At 41.7% G+C, this 21166-nt stretch overlaps 1 protein-coding gene across 16 annotated transcripts in view; it reads left to right on the plus strand.

Annotated features, from left to right (window-relative positions):
* The window catches only part of PTPRF (protein tyrosine phosphatase receptor type F), a 373817-nt gene that overhangs the window by 85524 nt on the left and 267127 nt on the right, over nt 1-21166 (plus strand). For 15 of the 16 annotated variants that reach the window (XM_063165913.1, XM_063165910.1, XM_063165916.1 and 12 more), the window contains exon 2: nt 3207-3287. The gene's annotated coding sequence lies outside the window, so the exon portion shown is untranslated. Of the gene's footprint in view, nt 1-3206; nt 3288-9762; nt 10070-21166 lie in introns of those variants that run through there. The other variant, XM_063165911.1, reaches the window with a different exon arrangement.

The raw sequence follows: 21166 nt of genomic DNA on the forward strand, positions 1-21166 counted from the left end.
ACTGTGCTGAAATCCTGTTGGTGTGGTCTCTCTCTCGTCACTCAAGGCCTCCAGCAGCCTAAATTAGCAGATAGAGACTGCAGCGTGCTGCACAGAGGAGGCTGTCTTCACTGAGCTGCCATCACCACTTTTGTCACTGCTGATTAAGTTTTTTTGTTCCTGTTTAATCCTCAGCATCAAGTACCTAATATTTATATACCCCTTCCCTGTATAAGCAGAACATCTCCTTTATAAAGTCAGTTAAGACATCCAAAACTGAATCAGTGTAAAATTTTGAATACATCTGTCAGATGAATAGACACAAAGAAATTCAGAGCAGAAATGATCACTTCGGTGTGCACAGATCCACTTGTGGCAGGGATTTCCAGGAATCCTCAATTGCTTATTAAACACTGCTTAATATGACAGAGATTGTTTTCTGACCTCTTAATCTTAAAATTCTTTGCTCCATGTTAATATTTTCAATGTAGAATAGGTTGTTTGGGGTTTTTTTGGTTGGGTTTTTTTTTGTTTTGTTTTGGTTGTTTTTTTTTTTTTTTTATTTAAGTGACATGTTTCCACTTCCTATTCTAGCAGTAATGTCACTGTGGTGGAGCTGAGAATAGTTGACTTGAGCTACCCCTGTTACACACATGCAAAAAGCTACTTAAGCTTTTGGGAGAAAGAAGTTTCTAGTGAAATACATGAATGTGTACCATGAATGACTCTGTGTGTTAGAACTATAGCAAATTCTATGGGGTTTCCAAGGAGTACATTTAAAAGAATGGATAAAAAGCAATGTAACAATTAGCAGCAGAGACTGATATATTTAAATGAAGTCATTAATTTAAAGTGTTGGCTTACAGAAATTTCAAGCATTTTTATGCATTTAATAAAGGGTTGCTTTTTAAGTAGCTTAAGTATCCTTCTCTGCATGCAATGTGTCCTGGGAATTAACAAACCACTTCCTGCTGGATGGATTCCACTCAGATGCAACTGCCATTCCTGCAGCAAAGGCTGATAAAGTGAGTGGAAAGAGCCAGTACTGAAATGATCATCCTGTTAGTCTGGGGAGAAGGGAGAAAAAAAAAATCTGTACCATCTCTTTTCTGTTTATTTAGTATGCTGGTCTGTGCCATGGGCATCAAGGTGGGTGTGTACATGCCTAAAAGAGGGCTTTCTTCAAATTTCAGGGAGCCTGGCAGGAGGTGCCAGGGTGTTTGTCTAAAATTCTCTCCTGAGGGATGGAGATCAGCACTGTGAGACAGCTGAAGGTGGAAGCTGGTGATCTGATACTGAGGGAGAGATGCTGGGGTATAAAATTATGAAAGGAGGAAAACTCATGACATGTTCTAGATAAAGGAGTTTGCAGGAATAGAAGAAAGAAGGACAGTGTGGTCAAAGTTACGGAAAACATACTGAGGAGCATTGTGCATAGATATTGGCAGGGTAAGACCTCCGGGTTTAGAACAGGAGCACGCTCAGAATAATTACAGTGAAGGCTGCCAGTGTGTGCCAGAAGTAAATATAGTAGTGTAAGCACTGCTACAGAGTCATTGAAGTCAATGCTGCATAACATAAATTGCATAATATATTTATTTGTGAAGGTTATTAGAGCACAGTTTTAAATGGATCCGAGTCCTTGGTAAGGTGAATGTATTCTGGTTCCCTGGGCTGAGGTTTCCAATACATCCCAGTCTGATCTGGGGGCAAACTGCCAGCAAGAGGGGGAGGTTGCTGTTCCCCTCCTGCCAGCTCCAGTGCTTGTCCGAGCAGCGCCTGAGCTGGTTCCACACAAAGTGCCAGGAGGAAAGGAACTGCCCTCTCCTCTCAGAAATGGAAAAAAATGGGGGTATTTTTGTTGTCCTGGTCGGCTGAGTTGTTGAGGGGGATGAGAGAGGATCTCCAAGGGGTTGTGTGTATGAAGGGGCAGGTGGAGGTGTTTCTGAGCACAGGGGACACTGAGCAGGCAGGCTTTTCAAGCCTCATGTCCACCTCAGAATTGGAGCAACCCCTCTCCCACCAGGACTGACGATCAGTGCATGATGCAGCAACCTCAGACATCCAAATTTCGGGGCACCATCACACTCTCCATAAGAGGGCTGAAACTGTTTACAAAATGCGTACTTTGTAAATGATAAAGACTAAATAATGTATTCTGTGCATTTGCATAATTTTGAATCACTTATCCTTCTGAGGGCTGTAGTCATTTGGCTCATGTTAAAATATGCTTAGCACTGGAGTTGAGCTCAAGCCATCAGCTGTGGGTTGAGCTGACGCTGAAGATGGGATTTAGGTTTTAAGACCATGCAGGATCCCTGTGATGTCCCTGGCACCACAGAGCAGTGTCCTGAGGGCTCAGAGGTGAGACAGGTAGGAGCCATGGTCAGTGCTGTGCAAGGTCAGGGTGTCTTTGAGAAAGACCTTGAGACCCAGAGCAGTCGAAGTGGGACACAGCTCCTTGGTGATGCCACGCCAGGTCATAACCTCATAAGGCATTAGGAGAGAAGCTTCTGCTCTGCACTGGTTGGGATGGAGAGGGTTCCCAGCTGAAAATGCTGGAGAAACACATGTTGGGGCAGTTGCAAGGTGACAGTGGGCCACAAGGATGGGGTTGGGCAGAAGGTGCTGATGTGGGGTGATAAGAACTTGCTTGATTTGGGTGGGAAAATGAGCCCTGACAGGGAGGTGGTGTAATTCATTTTTTATTGTCAGGGAAATAAATGTCAGGGATAGGGAAAAGCTGTGTAAGCTGCTGGATCAATGTTGGCATGAAAACAAATGGATAAAAGCTGTTCAGGAATAAGTGTTAGGCTGAAAGTTTAACTACTGGAGGAGCTCAGCTCTGCAGTTAGAATTGGATGTGGAGGCTGAGGAAGAGCACTGTCAGTATGTGGGGCTCTGTTGCTGTGACTGGGGTTCTTGGATGTGATACCTGCTGTGGAGGGCTAAGCTAATGATGTGTAAACATCTTTCCTGCTTGCATCTGGTGGTGGATTATCATGATTGTGTCATGTGCAAGGAGAAAGGGGGAATTGTCCCTTGCTGTCATGGATTTTGAAGTGCTGTATGGGAATCTGTGCTGAACTGAACTGCTTCTTCTCCAGGGTGAAGAATTCATGTCATTAAGCAAAGTTTTAATTTTTGCTGTACCTTTAATCTGTGAATGTCTCTGCAGTTTTGGTCACTTCTGACACTTATTCTTATGTTGCTTGCTTTTCCCCTAGGTATTTTTATGGCCTCTGTCACAGTGGTGTCTCAGTGTCTTCCAGGCATTTATGGATTTATTCTGAGAACGTTCCTGTGAGGTAAGGAAATATTATCACTTGGTTTTACAGACTGGGAACTGAGGCAGAGGGAGACAAAGGTTGCAGGAGTCTTGTAGCATAGCCAGCAGTTAAACCCTGATTGCCAACAAGTTCATTGTTGTCCTGGTCCCATACCCAGCTACCTATCTCTGGCTCTTTTTCTTTCTTCCTCTTTTTACTTTGTTTTTTTTTCTTTTCCCTTCCCTTGTCTGAGTTTTAGTAGCAATAATCTGCAAGGGGCTGGGAGGACCTGTGGAAAATATGATTAGGGATACTGGTGTCCTTTTTTTAACATTGTTACTTATGAGTTGAAATTCCTTTCTATAAATATCAGCAGATCTGTTTATGTTAAATGATTAGCATGTTTAGACTTCCACAGATAAGCTGCTGTGCCTTTTTGAGTCAGTAACTCCTTTATCCTACCTGTCTAGGCTTGTGGCTGTTGAATTCTTACCTTGCCTAAGCTAATGCCATCCCAATCACCTAAAGCAATGCCAAGAATTTCATCATCCATGCAAAGATCTGATTCATGTCAAGACAGGTGTAAAGTTTCTCAAGCACACTTATGTATAATTACTGTTTAACTTTATTTTTCAAAGATCTTTCCAAGCCAGCTAAAATGTGCAAGTTTGAGCTCCCAGAAATTGGATTTCAGTGTCTGATTAGCGATGCTGATCCCTTTCAAAAGTATTGCAAAGTTCCTGACACATGTGTGCTCTGAATTACAATTTAGATCATAAAATCAAATATCATGAATAAGAGATTGAAAAATGTCTCTTTTCCCCCTTTTAAGTAAGGAATTTTTAAGTTTGGTCTCCCTTGAGCCTTTTTTTCTCTTCAAGATGGTATTTAAAATGTGACTTTTACTACTCAAAGAATTTTCTTAGAGTTACAGCAGTGTTACAAGTTAGAAATACACCAGCAGACTCTGACAAATATTTTTATGTTTGTTAAAATCATCAGTTATTAAAAATATAACAAACATTGCAAAGAAATATTTAATGCTATCTTTCTAATTTCACAATCTGTAAAATATACGTGCTAGATCACATTTATGCTCTTTATTAGCCTGTATTACATGTCCTTGTGTCCCCAAGAATAAGGCCCTAATGACTCATGAACTGTCTCAAAGTGTACTAAATAAAATTAAAGAGCTGGCCAGTGACCTTAACAGTCAATTAGCCTATATGTCACTCAGCCTAGTATTTGTTGAGTGTAGAAGAGTAGCAAAAATTCATTAGCTAAGATGCTGATGCTTGAAACAAGCAAGACTTCTCTAGCATCAGAACTGGTGTTGCTGCCTAAGTGGAGATGGAAGCACAAATGGTAGGAATGTCTGTGCGTGTGTGCTTTAAAGCACTCCTGATGTGGTCCTGGGGTGGGGAGAAGCTGCTCCAGGGCCTTTGGGCTCAGAGCCTTGTGGAGGAGATCCTGCCAGCACCTGGTGCTAGGCTGGGCTGGGCAGGTGCAGTTGGAGATGGTGCTGCCTGACAGGTTACACAGAGACAGCACAATGGGAGGGCTGCTTTCAGAAACCTTGTGTTTCACAGCAGCAGGGCAGGAAGGGTGTGTTGCTGTGGTGTATGGCATGCTTGGTTTTCCTCAGAGGTGAGTCCTGGTTGGTGTGATTGCATTTGGGTGCAGGCAGGAGGTGAGCAGGAAGGCTCTGGGCTCTGTGCCCACTGAAGAGCAGAGTTTGAATACTGGACCCCCTTCTCCCTTAGCTCAGAGATGTGCCACGAACAGTGCTGAGGATGCAGAGGTGCAGACAGCTCAGACTCCCTGTTGCCCACCAGTTCCTTGCAGGCTCACCTGACCCATGGAGCTGTCAGCGTGAAGCCAGGGGCAGCAGGGCTGAGCGTATCCCAGAGATGGGCAGGCTTGGCGAGCTGCAGACCTGGACAGTGTCTGAAGTATGGTAGCATCTGTCAAGTTCGCATTTCCTAATTAATCATCTGCATTTTGTTTTGTATTGTGTTTGGAAGCATTCTGGAGCTTAGTTTGGAGATGGCCACCCCCCTGGGAGGGCACTGTGTGGTGACAGAACTGAACCAGGAGAAGTGACATTACACGGGAGCCTAGGTGGCAGCTTGGCCATGCAACTCCTCAGCAAAACAGCTGTCCTTGAGGGCTTCTCAGTTTTATAGCACTTCTTTCCTGGTGTGTGCAGTTATGAATGCTTTCAGCTGACCCTGAGAAGGTCTTCTGTCATTCTTAAAGTAAACTCAGGTTTTAGGAAAGAAAAAATGACAGACTCAGTCAATGAAAATGTGGCTGAAAGTACAGTTTGAATGGCATTCAATAATATCGTTTAAGGTAAATCAACTTTCTGGAACATAAATTGGGCAGAATCTCCCTGTTCTAGGTCATGGTTTATCTGTAGGGTTTTCTTTTAAAATAATTTCCTTAATAATGATTTGGGGAGAGGGGACAGAGAGCCTGGGAACAAAGTGGATGAATGGGAGAAAAAAGAAAAGGAAGCCTTTTCAATCGAATCAGGCTGAATCCAAAGCATTGAGGAATGATGTTACAGGAGAACCCCTGAAGATAAACTGTAGCCTAGATTAGCAGAATACAGATTAAGTTTTCAGGAGTTTAGAGACGGCACTCTGTCCTGAAGCAGTATTTTGTCATTCATTTAAACTAAAATTGTCGTGTGGTTGCGTTTTCAGGGATATACAAAAATACCTATCCATTTGAATGTTACAGTAGTGAAGTTAAGGAATTTATTAAAGTGAGTAATTCCTGAAAAGATTAAAAGAAAAACAAAGTTTAGATTTTTCATTTGAACTGGCTGTTGCTAGGGAGATACTGTAATATCTATGTGATCATGGTTAGGGGGTTTTTTATACAAACAGCATTACCCCTGGAGTTGCAGTTGAAACTGAGCCTTCTACATGATCAGTCTTTTTCATTCTTATTTGAAATTTACTTTCAATTCTTAATTGAAAGTAAAAATGTCGTCATTGGGTCACATTGTCCTCTTACAATACTTAGAACAGTTTTATTCTTTAGTTTATTTACATTTTGGAAAATGTGGTACGATACCATATTCTAATTGAAGGATTATTTTCTGTAATAGAGGTTACATATTTCTACAGAAAGTAGTGATTTAATCAAAGTGATTTAATTGTGTGTTAATGCCATATTGGCCAGAACATACTTATAATTAATGCAAAACAGTGAGTTACTCCTTACTTTTCATCATAATCCAGTGAACAGGGTTTCTGGCTATACTTAAATGATAGGCTCAAAAGGGCATTGACAGAATTTGTTGGCATAATTCAGCCTTATTTATATATGACTATGTATTTTTTGGACTTAACAGTCTTTGCAAGTTGTTTTATCTCACAAATAAGTAGATTGCTTTAATGTATTACAATGCAAAGGGTGCAACTACTGGCCTTATACCTGGCTTCATATGAGTGTTGGAGAATGCATGTGGAGATGGAAGGGTGGGGTTTAAAGCTCCAAATTTGCACTTGTAAAATTCCCTTCTGCTTTGAAAGTGTTTGCTTTAGCTGTCTACAGGGATACATATTTTCAGACGTTTATTTATGAAAAAAAGGCTCAGGAGATGCTGGGGATGTTACAAGATTTAACCATATTTGCAGAATTGAGCATGAGGTTTAGCCCTCTGGTCTTTTTCATTTCCTTTTTGTATTTTACTATGAGTATATTGGTAGGTGGCTTTTTGTGTTGTCACTTCACCTGTTTAATTTAAATTTAGGTATCTGAGGGTTGTGCAATAAAGGTAGAATCTCCATAACTGGCAACATAACCTTGTCATCTTGCAGAGTCAGCACTTGCTCACGCTCTGGCGCAACGGCTTTGAATAGCTGCCACCCCATGTGTGTGTTTCCTAAACTCGAGACAAGTGCTGAACTCATTAAAAATACATGCTATATAAGTTAATGTGCATAAGGAGTTTTGGTGCTGAGATCTCCTTTGAGGCTACATTTAACTCTAATTAACTTGGTTTCGTTCTGTCTACTATCAGCATAGGCTTGGCTGAAACCCGCCAGCATTGGTTAAACTGTGGGTTTGAAGCAGAGCCCAGCGGGGAGATGGATTCAAAAGCAGGGAGTTGTGACTGTGCTGGGGTTCCCGGTGCCTGTGCCAGCTCCCAGGGCTGTGCTGGGCACGAGCGCCAGCTGTGCCATTCCTGGGGCACAGTGCACAGCAGGCGGGTACACATCCCAGCCTACTCTGGGCAGAACTCGGGATTTCTAAAGAGACCTGAAATAATGAGGTTTGCTGAGCTGTGACTGAACAATTGCATGACACCAAGCTCCTCTGACTAAAATAGAGTCTGAATTTTTCCACTAGTGGAATAAGGAACAGCAGCAGAGACTACCAGTATTTTACTGTTCTGACTGTTCTCTCTATTTGTACCTTGTTTTTATTCATATTAACTCAGGGATGAGATCCAGGGATTCTGCTAATTATAATCTGTTTTTCAGGGGAGGCAGGCAGCAAGACAGGGATTACTGATGGTGGCATTTGCAGTAGGAACAAGTACCAGCAATATATGAATTGGAAATATGGGGTGGGTTCTCTGTCCTGACAGTGTTGGAAATCAAGCTTTATATTATGTCCAGTAAAGTAGGTTTCACTGAAAGCTGATTATAGTATTTTGTGAGAGAAGGTTTTCAGTGCATCACTCTGGAAGAAAATACTCACGGATTCATATTCAAGGGTAGGCTGCTGTATTTTGTGTAACTGGAAGAATGCATGGATTTGTTGCATTTTCATCGCAGCTGGCAAAAGAAAATTATTTTCCCCCTTCTTTTGACTGGTACTAGGGCTTTCGTTTTGTAAAAGGATTTTCTGTAGAAATACCAGGTAAAATGGGTTCTGGATTTAAACACCAAGTGGGGTGGGAACCTCTGCCCAGCAGTTTTTGAGTCCAGAAATTTTTCAATTTCTTGAAAATTGGACCTTGTAAAATATTTTAAGTTGGGTACGCAAGAAATTGAGGCATTCAAATCACTAACTGCTTTTAAAAGTGACAGCCAGAATCTCCATTAACATTGCATCTTCTGCCTAGGGGATCACAGAACAGAACCTTGATGTGTCTTTGAGGATGGAAATGAAGCAGTTTAAGAAGTAACTGTGCTTCAGCTGAAATGTGCACGCAACCATGTCTAGTTCATTTTGCTGAAAAACAAAATAGAAATCACAGAGGATGATCTAAGGCTGTCTGTTTTGCTTTGCATAGAAGCAGACTAGCAGTGATCCCATAATGTCTTGCCACGTCTCAGCCATGAGGATGGTAATTTGCAGCTGATGAAAGGTGAATTATGGCTAGAACAGGTGGATGGATGCATCAAAATTGAATGTGCTTCAAGATACCTCTCTGTGTTCATGGAGGAGTGGGACTTGCTGTGCTGGCTTGGACCAGTGGTCAGTCTGTTCAGTACATACCCCTGGCAATGATCAGTGCTGGATAACTTGGGCAAGCAGCAGGAAATTGTGCATTTGATTATCAAATGTTTTATCTACTGGGGAAGTATTGGATTATTTTTCTTTCTTTTAACTTATAAAACCAAACCAGGCTGACTTAGTAATTGATAGAGTCCTTTCTAAAATGCAGTTAAAATTTCTCTTTAAATCTTCCTGCATAGACAAAGAGTTTATTGACATTTCTTAGTGTTTTCCCTTCAGACACCCCAGCTTGAGGATTGCTCTAAACCATTTGCAATCTTCAGTCCAGCTCAGACCAATCTTCCTAAATGTTCTTCTGTATCTCCAAAAGGCCATAGTTACAGTACATGAATGTGGAGTTGGTATTTTTTTACTAATGTTTTAGCTGAAAGATAAAATATTAAATGGATATAATGTAGTTATTGTATTGCTTGAGTGTGTCTTCACATTAAATTAATTTAAACAAGGTGATAGGAGTAAAGTGCAGAGTAGAAAAAGGAGAGATCAGAAAAAGGAGATAAGATAGGTGTATTCAAATAGGCAGAGCCTGATGAAATTTGCCCTAGGGTACATCAGCAACTAGCCAAGCAACCTTTGAACCATTTACAATTATCTTTTAGAAATTGGGAAGGCTAGGAGAGGTCCTGAAGGACTGAAAAGGGCAATGGCATTACCTCAGTTTGAAAAAGGGAGATCCAGGGAATTACAGACTAGTTAGTCTAACTGCAGTGCTTAGAGAATTAGAACAAAATTTTTAATCAGTTTCTAGGAATCTGGAGGATAAGAAAATAAGGACTCAGGGATATCAGTACCTGAGTCCTGCGATGTTAGCTTGACTTCAGTAGTTTCTGATAAAACTTCGTGCCATTTCTCTGGAATAAGGAAATATATGTATCTAATAATATGATAAACAAATAATTGTATAAGGACCATGTTTAAAGTGTAGTTACCCATAATTGACCATGAAAATGAGGGGAAGAAGGGAGATGGCATGAGGCATGTGAATACACCCATGTTTGTCTTGGGCTGAGCTTTATTTGCTGTTCTCTTTGCTGGTGTGGACAAGGGAATACTAACTAAATCTGCAAGTAAGTCCAGACTGAGAGGTGCTCAAGCACGGCGAAGCATAGTTCACAGTTAAATGGCTATGGTAGATTGAAAAGGCATGTGGAAATCTGCAGCTTACAACTTAATGAGTTGAAATGAGGAAATACAAAGTGGTGAGGACGTGGCAGGGCTGCACAGCACAGGAAGACTGCTTTGGGACAGGCACTGGATCACCACCTGTGCACAAGCTGACAGCTGCAGGAAGGACAGGCTGTGTCTGGAGTGGATGCCCAGGACTGTAATTAAAGGTAAAGGTGCTGCTGAGGCCCCAGCTGTGGTGCTGTGTCCAGCTGCAAGGATGGTGCATCAGGGAGTGTGGGCTGGCTCCAGGCTGAGGACTGGGATGAGAAGTGGGTGAGGAGACCAAGTGGTCAGCTGCCATCTCAGCCAAGGGATGGACAAGAGGTGGCCCTAGTTCATGAGGAAGCTTGAATCCCACTGCTGGTCACAAGAATGAGGAAGGCAAGTCAAGCAAGGTGCCAGAACCAGGTGAATCAGGCAGAAGACAGTGGGTGGCTGGGGACTGAGCAGGAGATGTGTGAGTGGGGTCCAGGGGAGCAGTGCCGCCCAGGCGTGGGGGAGGGAGGGTCTGAGCATGGTCCCCCACCCCGGGCAGGTGGATGGGGTGATGGCAGTATCCAGGTTATCCAGAGGGAGCCCAGAAAGGAAAAGAGGGAAAGTGCATGGGGTGCAGCAAGGAAAGTTCTGCAGCTCAGCTTCAGTGTGAATGAGCACTGAGCAGGAGTCCAGAGAGCTCATAGTGCTTCCATTTTAGAATGTATTCAGAAATAAGCTGGGCAAGGCTCTGGACAGTACAGTCTGACTTGAGAGTTGCTCCTGTTTTGAGCATGGGTTTGGACATGCCGAGGTCCTTTCCGACTTGCTTTATTCAGAGTTTTAATAAGCTATTTCCTTCCTCCTTTAGAGAAGGAAATTTTTGAATGATATAGTGTCTCAGGTAGCGCTTCTCCGGGTAACCAGCGGTTCAGAAGGGCCAGATACTACTGGGATTGCTTCCCTTAGTGTCTCTTAATAATGTAAAAATGTTTGTTTTGTCAATCAGATGTCAAGAGGAAACAATGTAATCAAATGTTTAAATTTCTTCTATACTTCAGCATTTTCTTTGTTAGAAGCACCAGTGTATTTTCTAGGGCACAGGTGTTTAAATTCCTTCCAGCCTTTAAGAAACGTTTGTGTCAAGCACGTGGATTGGATTGGGTGCTTGAAGGAAGTTGTTGCCTTATAATATAATAAACATGTGCCTAATCAGAGAAGCTGATTATTTCCCATCACAGTAAATAGAAAACATGTGATCAGTGACATCAGCATCTATTTTTTTCTTAGTGTTTTGCAAAAGTAACAGCTATGAGCTTGTAATAGTGATATGTAATCTCTAGCATGCAGTGGTTAAATATTAATATACACTGGCTGTGTTTAAAGATCAAGAATGGTTTTTTAGGTAATGAAACGTTAACTCTCAGCCTCCCTCTTAATTTTGTAAGGTGACCTGTAGAAAAGAAAGTGTGTTGTTATCAGAATGGTCATTTGTTGCATGAACCTTAGTAAGAATTCTATGCAATTATTAGAATATTGAGAAATTGACACTTAAGTTTTCTCTCAAGGTCTGATTGAATCAGTTAAAAACATAACTTGACAGGCTGCTTGACAAGGATCACACAAAGAATTCCCAAAGACTTAGGGTCTGTGTAGCTCATCTATCCCATTTCCTTAATCATGTTGATGGGGTTTTGTTTGGATTTTGAAGCGGTGCTGTAAAGCTGACAAGGCCACTTTGTTCAGAGCTGTGGCAGTCCAGGATTTATTTCTGTGATACTGAGAAAGTCTGTAGGGTCACGTAGCTACAGAGCTGCCCCATTTTCCCTGTTGGGACGGTCTCTCCTGGCACTTGCACAGTGGCACAGAGACTTTAGGCCATATGTGTAATCTCGGTTAATTGTGTTAGATATTTGTTCTCCTTGTTTAATGTTTGTCAAAGTCTTGTAAATGAAGTTGTTACAGTGTGAAATTTTATGGTATCCGAGTTGGAAATGATCCTGCTTATCTTGTTGACTTCCTTCCAAGCTATTACTTGTGGTGGTTCTGCTTTGTAGGCCAGCATGCAGGAGTGGTGAGCAGGTCTTCCTCCTGAGTTTTACTTGATAGTCATTAGCTCCAGATGGCAAATATGATTTTATGCTCTTGTAAAAGGTGTTTTGTTCAAAAGGAGTTCTGTAACACGTGCAATGGGATTCAAGTTTTTGAAAATTTCCGTTTATCTGTTTATCTCAGGAGCACCAATTATTAATGTTGCCAGGGTGGAGACCCTGACTGATGAGACGCACTATGAAGAAGGGCTGATACAATGTACACTACAGATGGTATGACAAAAATGTCATATTTTTTTCTGGATAGCAGTGACTGATCAGCTGTAGACATCCCTGACACTGCCTGACAGAAAGGGTTATTTTATCTGAAAACAGTGCAGTTACAGATGAGAGACCTCCTGAAAAACATCACTCACTTTTACAAGCGACATCCATCACTTCCTAATTATGGGTACCTCCAGGTAGAGAAACAAGTTCTTTCCATTGCTCCTCCAGAGCTTTTCTTGTCCTTCCAGCAGTAGCATAGGGTTAAAGTTGGTCTTTTATCCAGGGGCAGAGGGACCTGTGGATTAAATTAATGTATATTGATGTCTGTGTGTGTTAGATGGGTATCCCGCTGTTAAAGGAATGGCAGTGGCCAGTAACTATGGAGAATGAATAATTCTTTGTAGTTTAACCCACCTGCTTTGAAGCACAGAAGATCTGTTAAACTTACTTGTTTGGAAGTCAGGGCTTTTTACTGTCTTCCAAAAGCTGAGTCAGATCAGAGCAAGTCATGTGTCCAGTGAAGAGAAAAATCCCTGATCCCTGCTGAGAAACAGGAGAGAGTCTCTGAATCTCAGTTTTCTAACATGTGCTAATTTTGGCAGCAAAAGCAATGCTTCCCTTAAGGGTCCAGGAGCTCTCACCCCTCTGGATGTCCCTGGAGCTGCCCTGGCCATGGCACCTTCTTCCCCAGCCCCTGCTGGCTGCAGGTTCCTGCTGCCCCCATGCACGGGGGGTAGGGAAGGGTCTTCTTGCATCTCCTGGCCTGGCAGACAGCACTTGGCATTACTGCCTTTTGGTCCATGCCCAGGATGGAGCCTAAAGTGGGATTTTTTTCCAAAATGCTGCATCACCCTGACCTTTTCCCACTTAATTTGTTGATCTTGGTACCGTACTGTAGAATTTCTCTTTTTTTTCTTCAAAGCCATGTGTATTTTCAGTGCAGTCCCTAGCACTGCATAGAGATCTGGTGTTGATTCCAAGCCCTCTACTGCTTCCTGGCATCAGAGCAGCTGTATCCACTATACAATGGCCTAATTGATTGGAAATCATTGTCTCTGCGGGAGCCCTTTCTGTGGCTGGGTGTCTTGCACTCCAGTGTGCTTCAGCCCAGCTTCTGTCCAGGGCTTGGATTTTCAGCTCGGCTCTTAAGAAATTCACTTTCCTTTTCCATACTACATAATTCTCTTCTTGTAGTCTTGGAGCAAGAGCAAGCAAGATTTACTTTCTCTATGTGATTCTGTTTACATACGGATGAAAATAACAGTTGGTTGAAGTAGTGTTTGTTTTTATGTATAGACGAGCCTTTGCTCCACCCATGAGTGTGCCTCCGCTTACATTTCTTTGTATTTACTTTGTGTGGCCCATGGATCAGGCAGGTGTGCAGATGCTGAGGATTCCATAGCAGTATGGTCAGCATAGGTGCCTGTGTGCATGGTGTGGCCAGGGAATAAATGAGCATTTATAAAATTGTTAGTTAATTCCAGTGACTCTGCAGATGGCAAAGTATTTACAGTTGCTGGGGTAATCTCTGCTGCCCTGCTCTGCCTTTTCTCTTTGAAGAGTAGCTGCCTTGCAGCCCTTCCCTGGCTGCTGGTAATAGCAGTAATTAAAGCACACCTGGTAATGAACACAGACGTGCTGTACCTTCTGCTGCTGAGGACACTGATGTCCTGAGGTTGGGAATGCCCATTGCTGCTTAATATGAGCCCTCAATTTAAATATAGGCTCAAGGTTAAAACCACAGTCCACAGATAAGGTGGGAGTGGACAGCTCCATTCCCCGAGTACACCCCTGGCTTCCTCCTGAGAATTTTAAGTAGGACAGATACTGTCCTGTTGAACTCAGTTGGTATTCTTTTGTCCTTAATTCTGTAGTGCTACAGCAGGAACTTTTTGCAGGAAGACCTAAAGCTATGTCTGTTCCTTCAGATATAAAGAGAGAATGCAAATGAGATGAAAGTAATTTAAACCAAAAGTGTAGGCTTGGTGATGGTGTGGTCTCCAGACTTGGCAAACACCTGAGGTGCTGATTGTGGATGAGCATTGCCCATGGGTTGTATCTTCAGAGCTCTGGATATCTTACATATTGAGTAAAAACCCTGAATGTTACTGAAGTTCCAGAGAAAGAAGTGAATTACTCTTATGGCTAAGTTTACCTTTTCCTGAAAGCATGGTTCAGAGTTTATTTTACTTTAGGGAAAGGGGATGGGGAAAACAACAAGAACAAGACCCACCCCAGAACCCAAAATACCCCATTGCCCACTTTTTTGAAGTCTCAAAGACTGAAATGGATGGTTACCTATTAACTCTCCAAAGACTAATTTGTGGGGATGGTGGCTCCAGAGCAGAGCCTTTTGCAAGAAAAGTGTGGGAGAGCCCATCTGTCAATATTGTTCTTACTACTTTTCCAATGCTTTTACAAATTGATAGTCTGGGAATTGTCTCTGCTGCAGGTAAAGCCACTTTCAAGCCCGTGCGTGCTGATATTTTATTGAAGTGAGACATGAATGCTCTGGGGGAAAATGGCATTGTGAGATAAAGGGCTCTGATACATGTATATGGCTTGAATGTCATCTTACAAAAAAGAGATAGAGCAGATGTTAATTGTAAAACTACTTTATGTACACTCTTTTCTTATTAAAGTTATTTAATTCAGCATGTATGAACACATATGAGGTTTCTGTGTATCCATCCTAAAAATGCATCCTTGAAACTGTTCTGTGATTATATAAATATATAGTTTTAATTGGAGAGAGTAGATTTAGTCGTCTCTGATTAGAGAGAATATTTTTTCCAAGATTAGGAGTCTGAAATAACAGTTGATTTTATCATTTGTTTTGAAGGAGAGCATTGCAGGTACACATTTTCTTCAAGCTTTATATAAGCAGTCTGACTGGAATAGCAGTTTTAATCTGTTTTAATGGTGTTTTTCCAATATGAAAAGCACCAAGAGATGCCGAAGTCTAAAGGTCTCCTGGTAATGGTTGAAGTGATGGGCGTTGTTTACAGAACATAGTGGCTGGATAGCTGCCTCTTGCTAAGAGCATATGTGCGACCTTTGTTCTTGGTTTAAAGTATAATTAAGAAATACATGTCTATGTGTATTTAAAAACAATAAAACCATCCCATTTGCTGACTGTAAGGTATTTAGGGTTGGCAGATGCAGAAGCATTCCAGTGAGTGCTGGTGTTAACTGTTGTGTTATTGCTGATACTGAGATGCCTTTCTCCAGTGCAGTGAAAATGAGGTCAAATCAAATCTTTATTAAGTGTTACTCATAGGAGTGAGGTAATCGCCTGTTGTCTTATCTGTATAGGAAAAACTCTCATATTTTTTAGGTCATCATAAAGTGAAAACTGAGAAACCCCAGCCTAACCTGCCTTTTGCCTACAGTGCATGCCACGACTCTTGCAGATTTGTTATGGAGATACTTAGTAGGCTTTGCTTCTTTGTCTTGCTCTGATAGTTGTGTGCTTTCATAATGTAGAAACCTCAGAGAGGCAAAGCTCTGGGCTGTTCACTTCTGAAATACTTGAAGATTGATTTTAATTCTTTGTATTGTTCCCTCAGTGCCTGAAATTCCTGTGGCAGTCAGGCTTAGCACTGGTCACTTTGTTGACAAGCCATCTTTCTTAGTCTGTTGTTTTGAGTTTTTACAGGAGGAACTTTTTGCTGCTCCAGCGTTTGAGGCTGTGTGTCTACAGCCCCCTTCTTATGTGGGAAGCAGAGGGAATCTGTGATGCATGGCAGGCTTGAAAGGAGCAGCTGGGAGTTGCTTGGAGGTTTTGGAAGTGCAGACCTTATGTGCTAGATGCCTTTCACAAAGCTGTGCTGTCAGCCTGAGGTCCGTAGGAAGGCAGTGCTTTCACTACACCCAGGGCAGTGATGAAAAAGGCCAGCAGGGCACTGGGGTTGGCAGGGCCTCACTGCTCCTGCAGCTCCCTGCCCAGCCCTGCTGGTCTTGTCTTTCTGCATGCCCAGTTTGCTGCTGACCTCTGCCTGGAGGGATGCTTTGCCCTCTCAGTGCTAGCTCCCTTCATCCCTCCTTGCTCCCTAACAGCAGCAGCAGAGCCTATGGAGAAGGGTGTTGGAGAAGGGTTTGATGGAGAAGGGTGTTGGCTGCTGCTCAGGTACTGGGGTGGTTCAGGTGTGCTGATGCTTTGGCAGGTTGGGCACACAGGAAAAGTGCCCATCCTCAGCCCTGGGCTTGCCAGCTCTACAGCAGCTGAGCCATAGTGACTGGGGGTCTAGCTGGACAGGGTTCTGTGTCACATTGAATTAACTTCAGTATTTTCAGTAATGTGTTTATGTGCAAAAATATGTTTTTTTCTAACAGCTGCAGTTCTTGAACCACAAACTGCAAAGGGGGTAATGTAACACCTTTAAAACAGAGGAGGCAAGCAAGGGAAATTCCTTAATTTAGCCTCTTTTAGATGGATTGTGAAACTTGATAAACAGCTGCCTTAGCATATGGGAGGAAAAGGGCATCACGAAGAAGGGGGAAAGGACTTGAAAACACATATCCCATCTCATTCCTCTTACAGCAGAATATCAGCTGGAAAGAAACCTAAGCTCTCTATAAGAGGTTAAGCAATAATGTTATGAGAAGCAGGTATTTTTTCTCCCTGCATACAGTCATAGTTTGCTGACAACATGGGAAAAGGCCTTTGGTGTGTAAATGTGGTAAATGTAAATGTTCCTTCCTTGTGGTGAAGGAACTCCAGATCTGCTGTCAGTACTGTGCACTAACCATAGTGCAGACCTCCTTTTCTAAGGGTTGGTAATAAATAGAAAATTGACAACTTCCAGCAAATTTATTAAAAAGAAATACATTTTAAACTACTTTTTTGGCTCACTTGGAAGGAATTCTAGCCAGGGATCTTTCTCATCTCTCTGGTTGTGATCCAGGATTAACGCCCAGACCCTTTTAAAGGCTATTAATACAAGGAACAGAAGTTAAAAGAAAACAAAGTCTTGTTTTCAGTTGCTTTCTCAGTTATTCATTTTGGATTCAGTGCATGAACGACTTGTAGTTCACCGAGGGTCTGAGTCACAGGATCAAGGCTACAATGGAAGTATTGTGATCACCTTTCTCTATCCACCACCCTGTGCAGCTGAGTTGAAATCCTGCTTTTTGGCATCCAAGCTGTTGCTTTGGTGACCAATTATCACTCCAGAAGTATACATTGTGGTCTCACTCAATAGCTGAAAGAGAATAAGGAAGAAGATAAATGTGTTCAAACACAGCTCTGTTTCGCAAGCCTTCAAGGTGATTCAGAATAGAGCTGTTGGCATGTTTGATTTAACGTGGTGTATCAGTGCAGTGTTAGGAATTCAAATGTCAGTGTTACAAATCCAGAAAACATAATTAAAGGTGATTTAACACTCAGAATGCTGTGCCCTTTACATACATATTATAATTACCTCTAATTTTTGTTAGCATGGAACTCTCGGTTTCTTTAAGCAGCACTGTTTCTCTGCAATTATTTAATTTTAGAAATCATTGCGTGTTAATCACTCAAACCTTTGTTTTCTAGAAACCCAAGATGCAGTCTGTAATTTTGGTTTAGTGGGTGCATCTTGTGCTCCTTTATCTTATTGATGGTCCTCAAAGTCTTCATGTGAACCCTACAGAGTTGTATAAAATATTTTTGGAATCAAGAGGGAGTTTTATGAGTGTCATGGCAGGGGTGAAAGAGTGAGAAAAATGGTAAGTTCCGTAAACACCTGAATATAGTAAAGGAGGAAAAAAAATCAAATTAGTGTACAAATACAAGAAAAATGTGTAATTTTAGGGAAAAGAATCACATGCAGTGATTAGGCAGAATTTTCTTTCTTTGAACATTTTCAGCAATGTTGTTCGCAGGATTCTTTCAGTGCTTCCTAGGATGTTGACTCTCCTTTTCTCTGTGTGGTTGGTGAAGTCCCTGGGTTGGAGATGTCTTTGTGTTCAGACACCCCTGTCCGTGTCACTCGCACTCACAAGGGACAACTGTAGTGATTCAGTGACTGTGTCCTCTGTAGCATGCTGATACCACAGGTTACTAATGCTCTTTCTGGGCTTGTGTGTCTGCTGTCCATGCTGGGGAGGTGCTTTGTCTGTCCTTCCCAAAGACTGGTGTTTATATCCCCTTGATAAAAGAAGCAGCATTCCAAACATGCATTCCAAATGAGAACTCTTGCAGATCTGGCAGGTGGAACAGTATCACTAATAGCAGCAGATACTTAAGTAGCCTATTTTCATAATCCCACAGGTAGTTGTTAAGAGCATTTTCTCCTACTGGGAGAACAGCTATCCTTCTGTTGAGGTTCTTGTCAGCTATCTCTGTATTTATGACCTTAATGGAGCTTCTAGCAGTCATACCAAGATATAGTAGGCTCTATGTATATCCATAATTCAGTATTTTATTTTACACTTAGTAGCAACTCATGTTGGTGTAGATGAGATATTTGGGTTGCATCTGTACTGGTAACACAGACCTTTCCCATGTCCTCATAAATGTTCCTTCCTTGGTGGTGGATCTAAATTTAGACTAGCTTTGTAGCTGCATTTTGCTCTTCTAAATGAGATGATTCTCTTGGGCTAGATGACATCTGGTACTGAAGTGGTAGCTAGGGCAGAATTAGTAAATCAGCCTTTTCAAAGCATTTTCCCAAAATCTGCTATGTGGAAGAGCATAGATTGACAAACTGGTAACTTCTCACTGGGGTTTATGGAAATTATTAAGTCGATTACGGAGTGCAGGAAAGCTGTACAGTGCAGCTCGTTTTCTTTTCCTTGTATGGTTTTTAAATACATTGCAACACTTTTGAACTGGGAATGGCATTTTAAGAGATGCTTTGGTGCCACTGTGAGTGCAAACCATGCAGCGCTGAAGAACCAGATTGTGCAGAGGATTTCAGAAGCTGATAATAAAAGACTGTGCTCATTGGTGATACAGGAGTAACAGCTATGTTGCAAGTCAGATTCCAATCTCATAATTTCAAAACAAAAGTTACCTGGGATACATACTCTTGTTTTGATCAATAAGCCAATCTTGTGAAATATCAGAGTTTTACCAGGAAGAATTAAGACTTTAAAATAATGCATCTGTTGCTGAAATCTGAGCCTCTGATCTCTCTATTTAATCATTTGGTAGAGAGAAATACAATACTCTCCAGGTTATTTAGTTAAAAAAAATACTTTTTTTTTTTTTTTTTTTGCCTGTTGACCAGCAATTTGTAGGCTGAGAATGGGATAGGAACCCTAATTATCATGACTTAACATTCTATTAAAGCTTTATAAAAATGAGCATTTTGGTAGGGTGCAACCTTGTTGCCTTCAACACTTGTTTAGAAAGCAACATCTAAGGACCAGATGTGAATCATGTACTACATCAGGTTGTTCTTGTCAGAGTTTTCTGATTAACAGTTTGCTCTGAACCACTTCCCAGAATAAATAGGAAAATATTTTCAGAACTTTTGCAAACATGTTCTCTCCATGGGTTGTTACCCATGGTTTTCTCCAGCTGTTAGGGAACTACAGGTCTTTTCTTGCCTGCACTGCCATCAGTTGTGATTCCCGGGTCAAAGGGCACAGACACAGCCTTTAGTCTGGCTGAGAAAGGAGACAAATCCTCAAAAGTACCTTTTCAGAGAGGGGCTATTCTCATTAATAGATCTTTATCACATGTGCTGCTTGAAAGAACTCGGTTCAGGTGAGCTGTAAATTCTGAACAGTGTGGTCTCTTTAAGTTTCTCATAAAAGGTAAGGAAGCATGTGGCAGTGACTCTGATCTGAAAGAGAAATAGAAAGTGATTTGCTGAAACACAACACTTACCAGAAGATTCTCTGTCTGGAAAGCTGGCAAAGGCTTTAACCTTCTGGCAGTGTTGATGATGAGGGAAGAGCATTGTTCTGGCTGTGGAAAAGTGCTGGGGTTTTCCTTAAAGGTTGTTTCCTTCAGAGGGACATGGGTTTTTAAATTATTTTTTTCCTGATGTTATTAAAATGTAACTATAGACCCTAGGTGGGAGATTGTTTTGCGAAGGAAAATCAATCAAAACACTGCCTTGAAATTTTTTTTAGAGGTTTTACAGTATGCAATAATTGGGCTGCTGTGGTAGATAGAACCTTTCTTGCAGAGATGATCTGGACTTCACCAGTCTCTGCCCATCTCCTCCTGCTTACTCTAAACCTGTTTTGTCACTAGCAGCAGGGTAATAAATCAGAAGTCTGCTTCAGGTCAAAGAGAACTGTGTTCTTTTTCTGCCTCTTAGTTATTTTTAACTTGGACTGGTTCCCCAATCCAATCCACAGCACAAAACTATTGATGTGTCGGGGGAGCTGACTGGACTTGGGCACTGTCACTGCTTTAGCCCTCAGTGTTGCTGAAAGATGTGCTTAGCAAATTATTGCCTCAATTAGAAGAGGTAAATAATCTCTTACACTAGAGACTGTTGTGAAAACTTGGGGACTATGTGCCCTGGTAGCAGTGAGCTCAGTTGATGTCCGAGAGTCCTGCTTCTCTTACAAGAACCTGTTATGGGTTTTGAAAGCATTGAAGTAGAAGTTAAACTATCTGGAAGCACATGGTTGCACTCTCAAAGGTTTCAATGCTAGTACTGACCTATTTTACTGAAGAGTTTTGGCACCATGAAGTCAAGCCTCAAAAAAAAAAAATTCTCTTTTTCTTTTCCCCCTCTCCTTTGTAGATATTGGGCAGTTGGCTTTCAATGATTTGCCAGTGATACTATCACTTAAAGCTTTTTTTGCATGAGCTCTAGATTTTTGTTCAAAATATTTGAAAGTATAAAGATGTCACCTCAAAACAGATTGATACACTGGGTCTGCAGCAAAGGCTTGTAATTGATACAATTTTCATCTTGAAGAGATCTTGCAGGTACTTTTTCCAGAAAGTGCATGCACTGGTAGCTGCAATTGCATCTTGCTGTCCATATTATCCAAGGAGACAACTGGTCATTACTGGAATAG

The sequence above is a fragment of the Melospiza melodia genome, chromosome 11 (genome assembly GCF_035770615.1).
Source record: "Melospiza melodia melodia isolate bMelMel2 chromosome 11, bMelMel2.pri, whole genome shotgun sequence".
Classification (NCBI taxonomy): Eukaryota; Metazoa; Chordata; class Aves; order Passeriformes; family Passerellidae; genus Melospiza; species Melospiza melodia.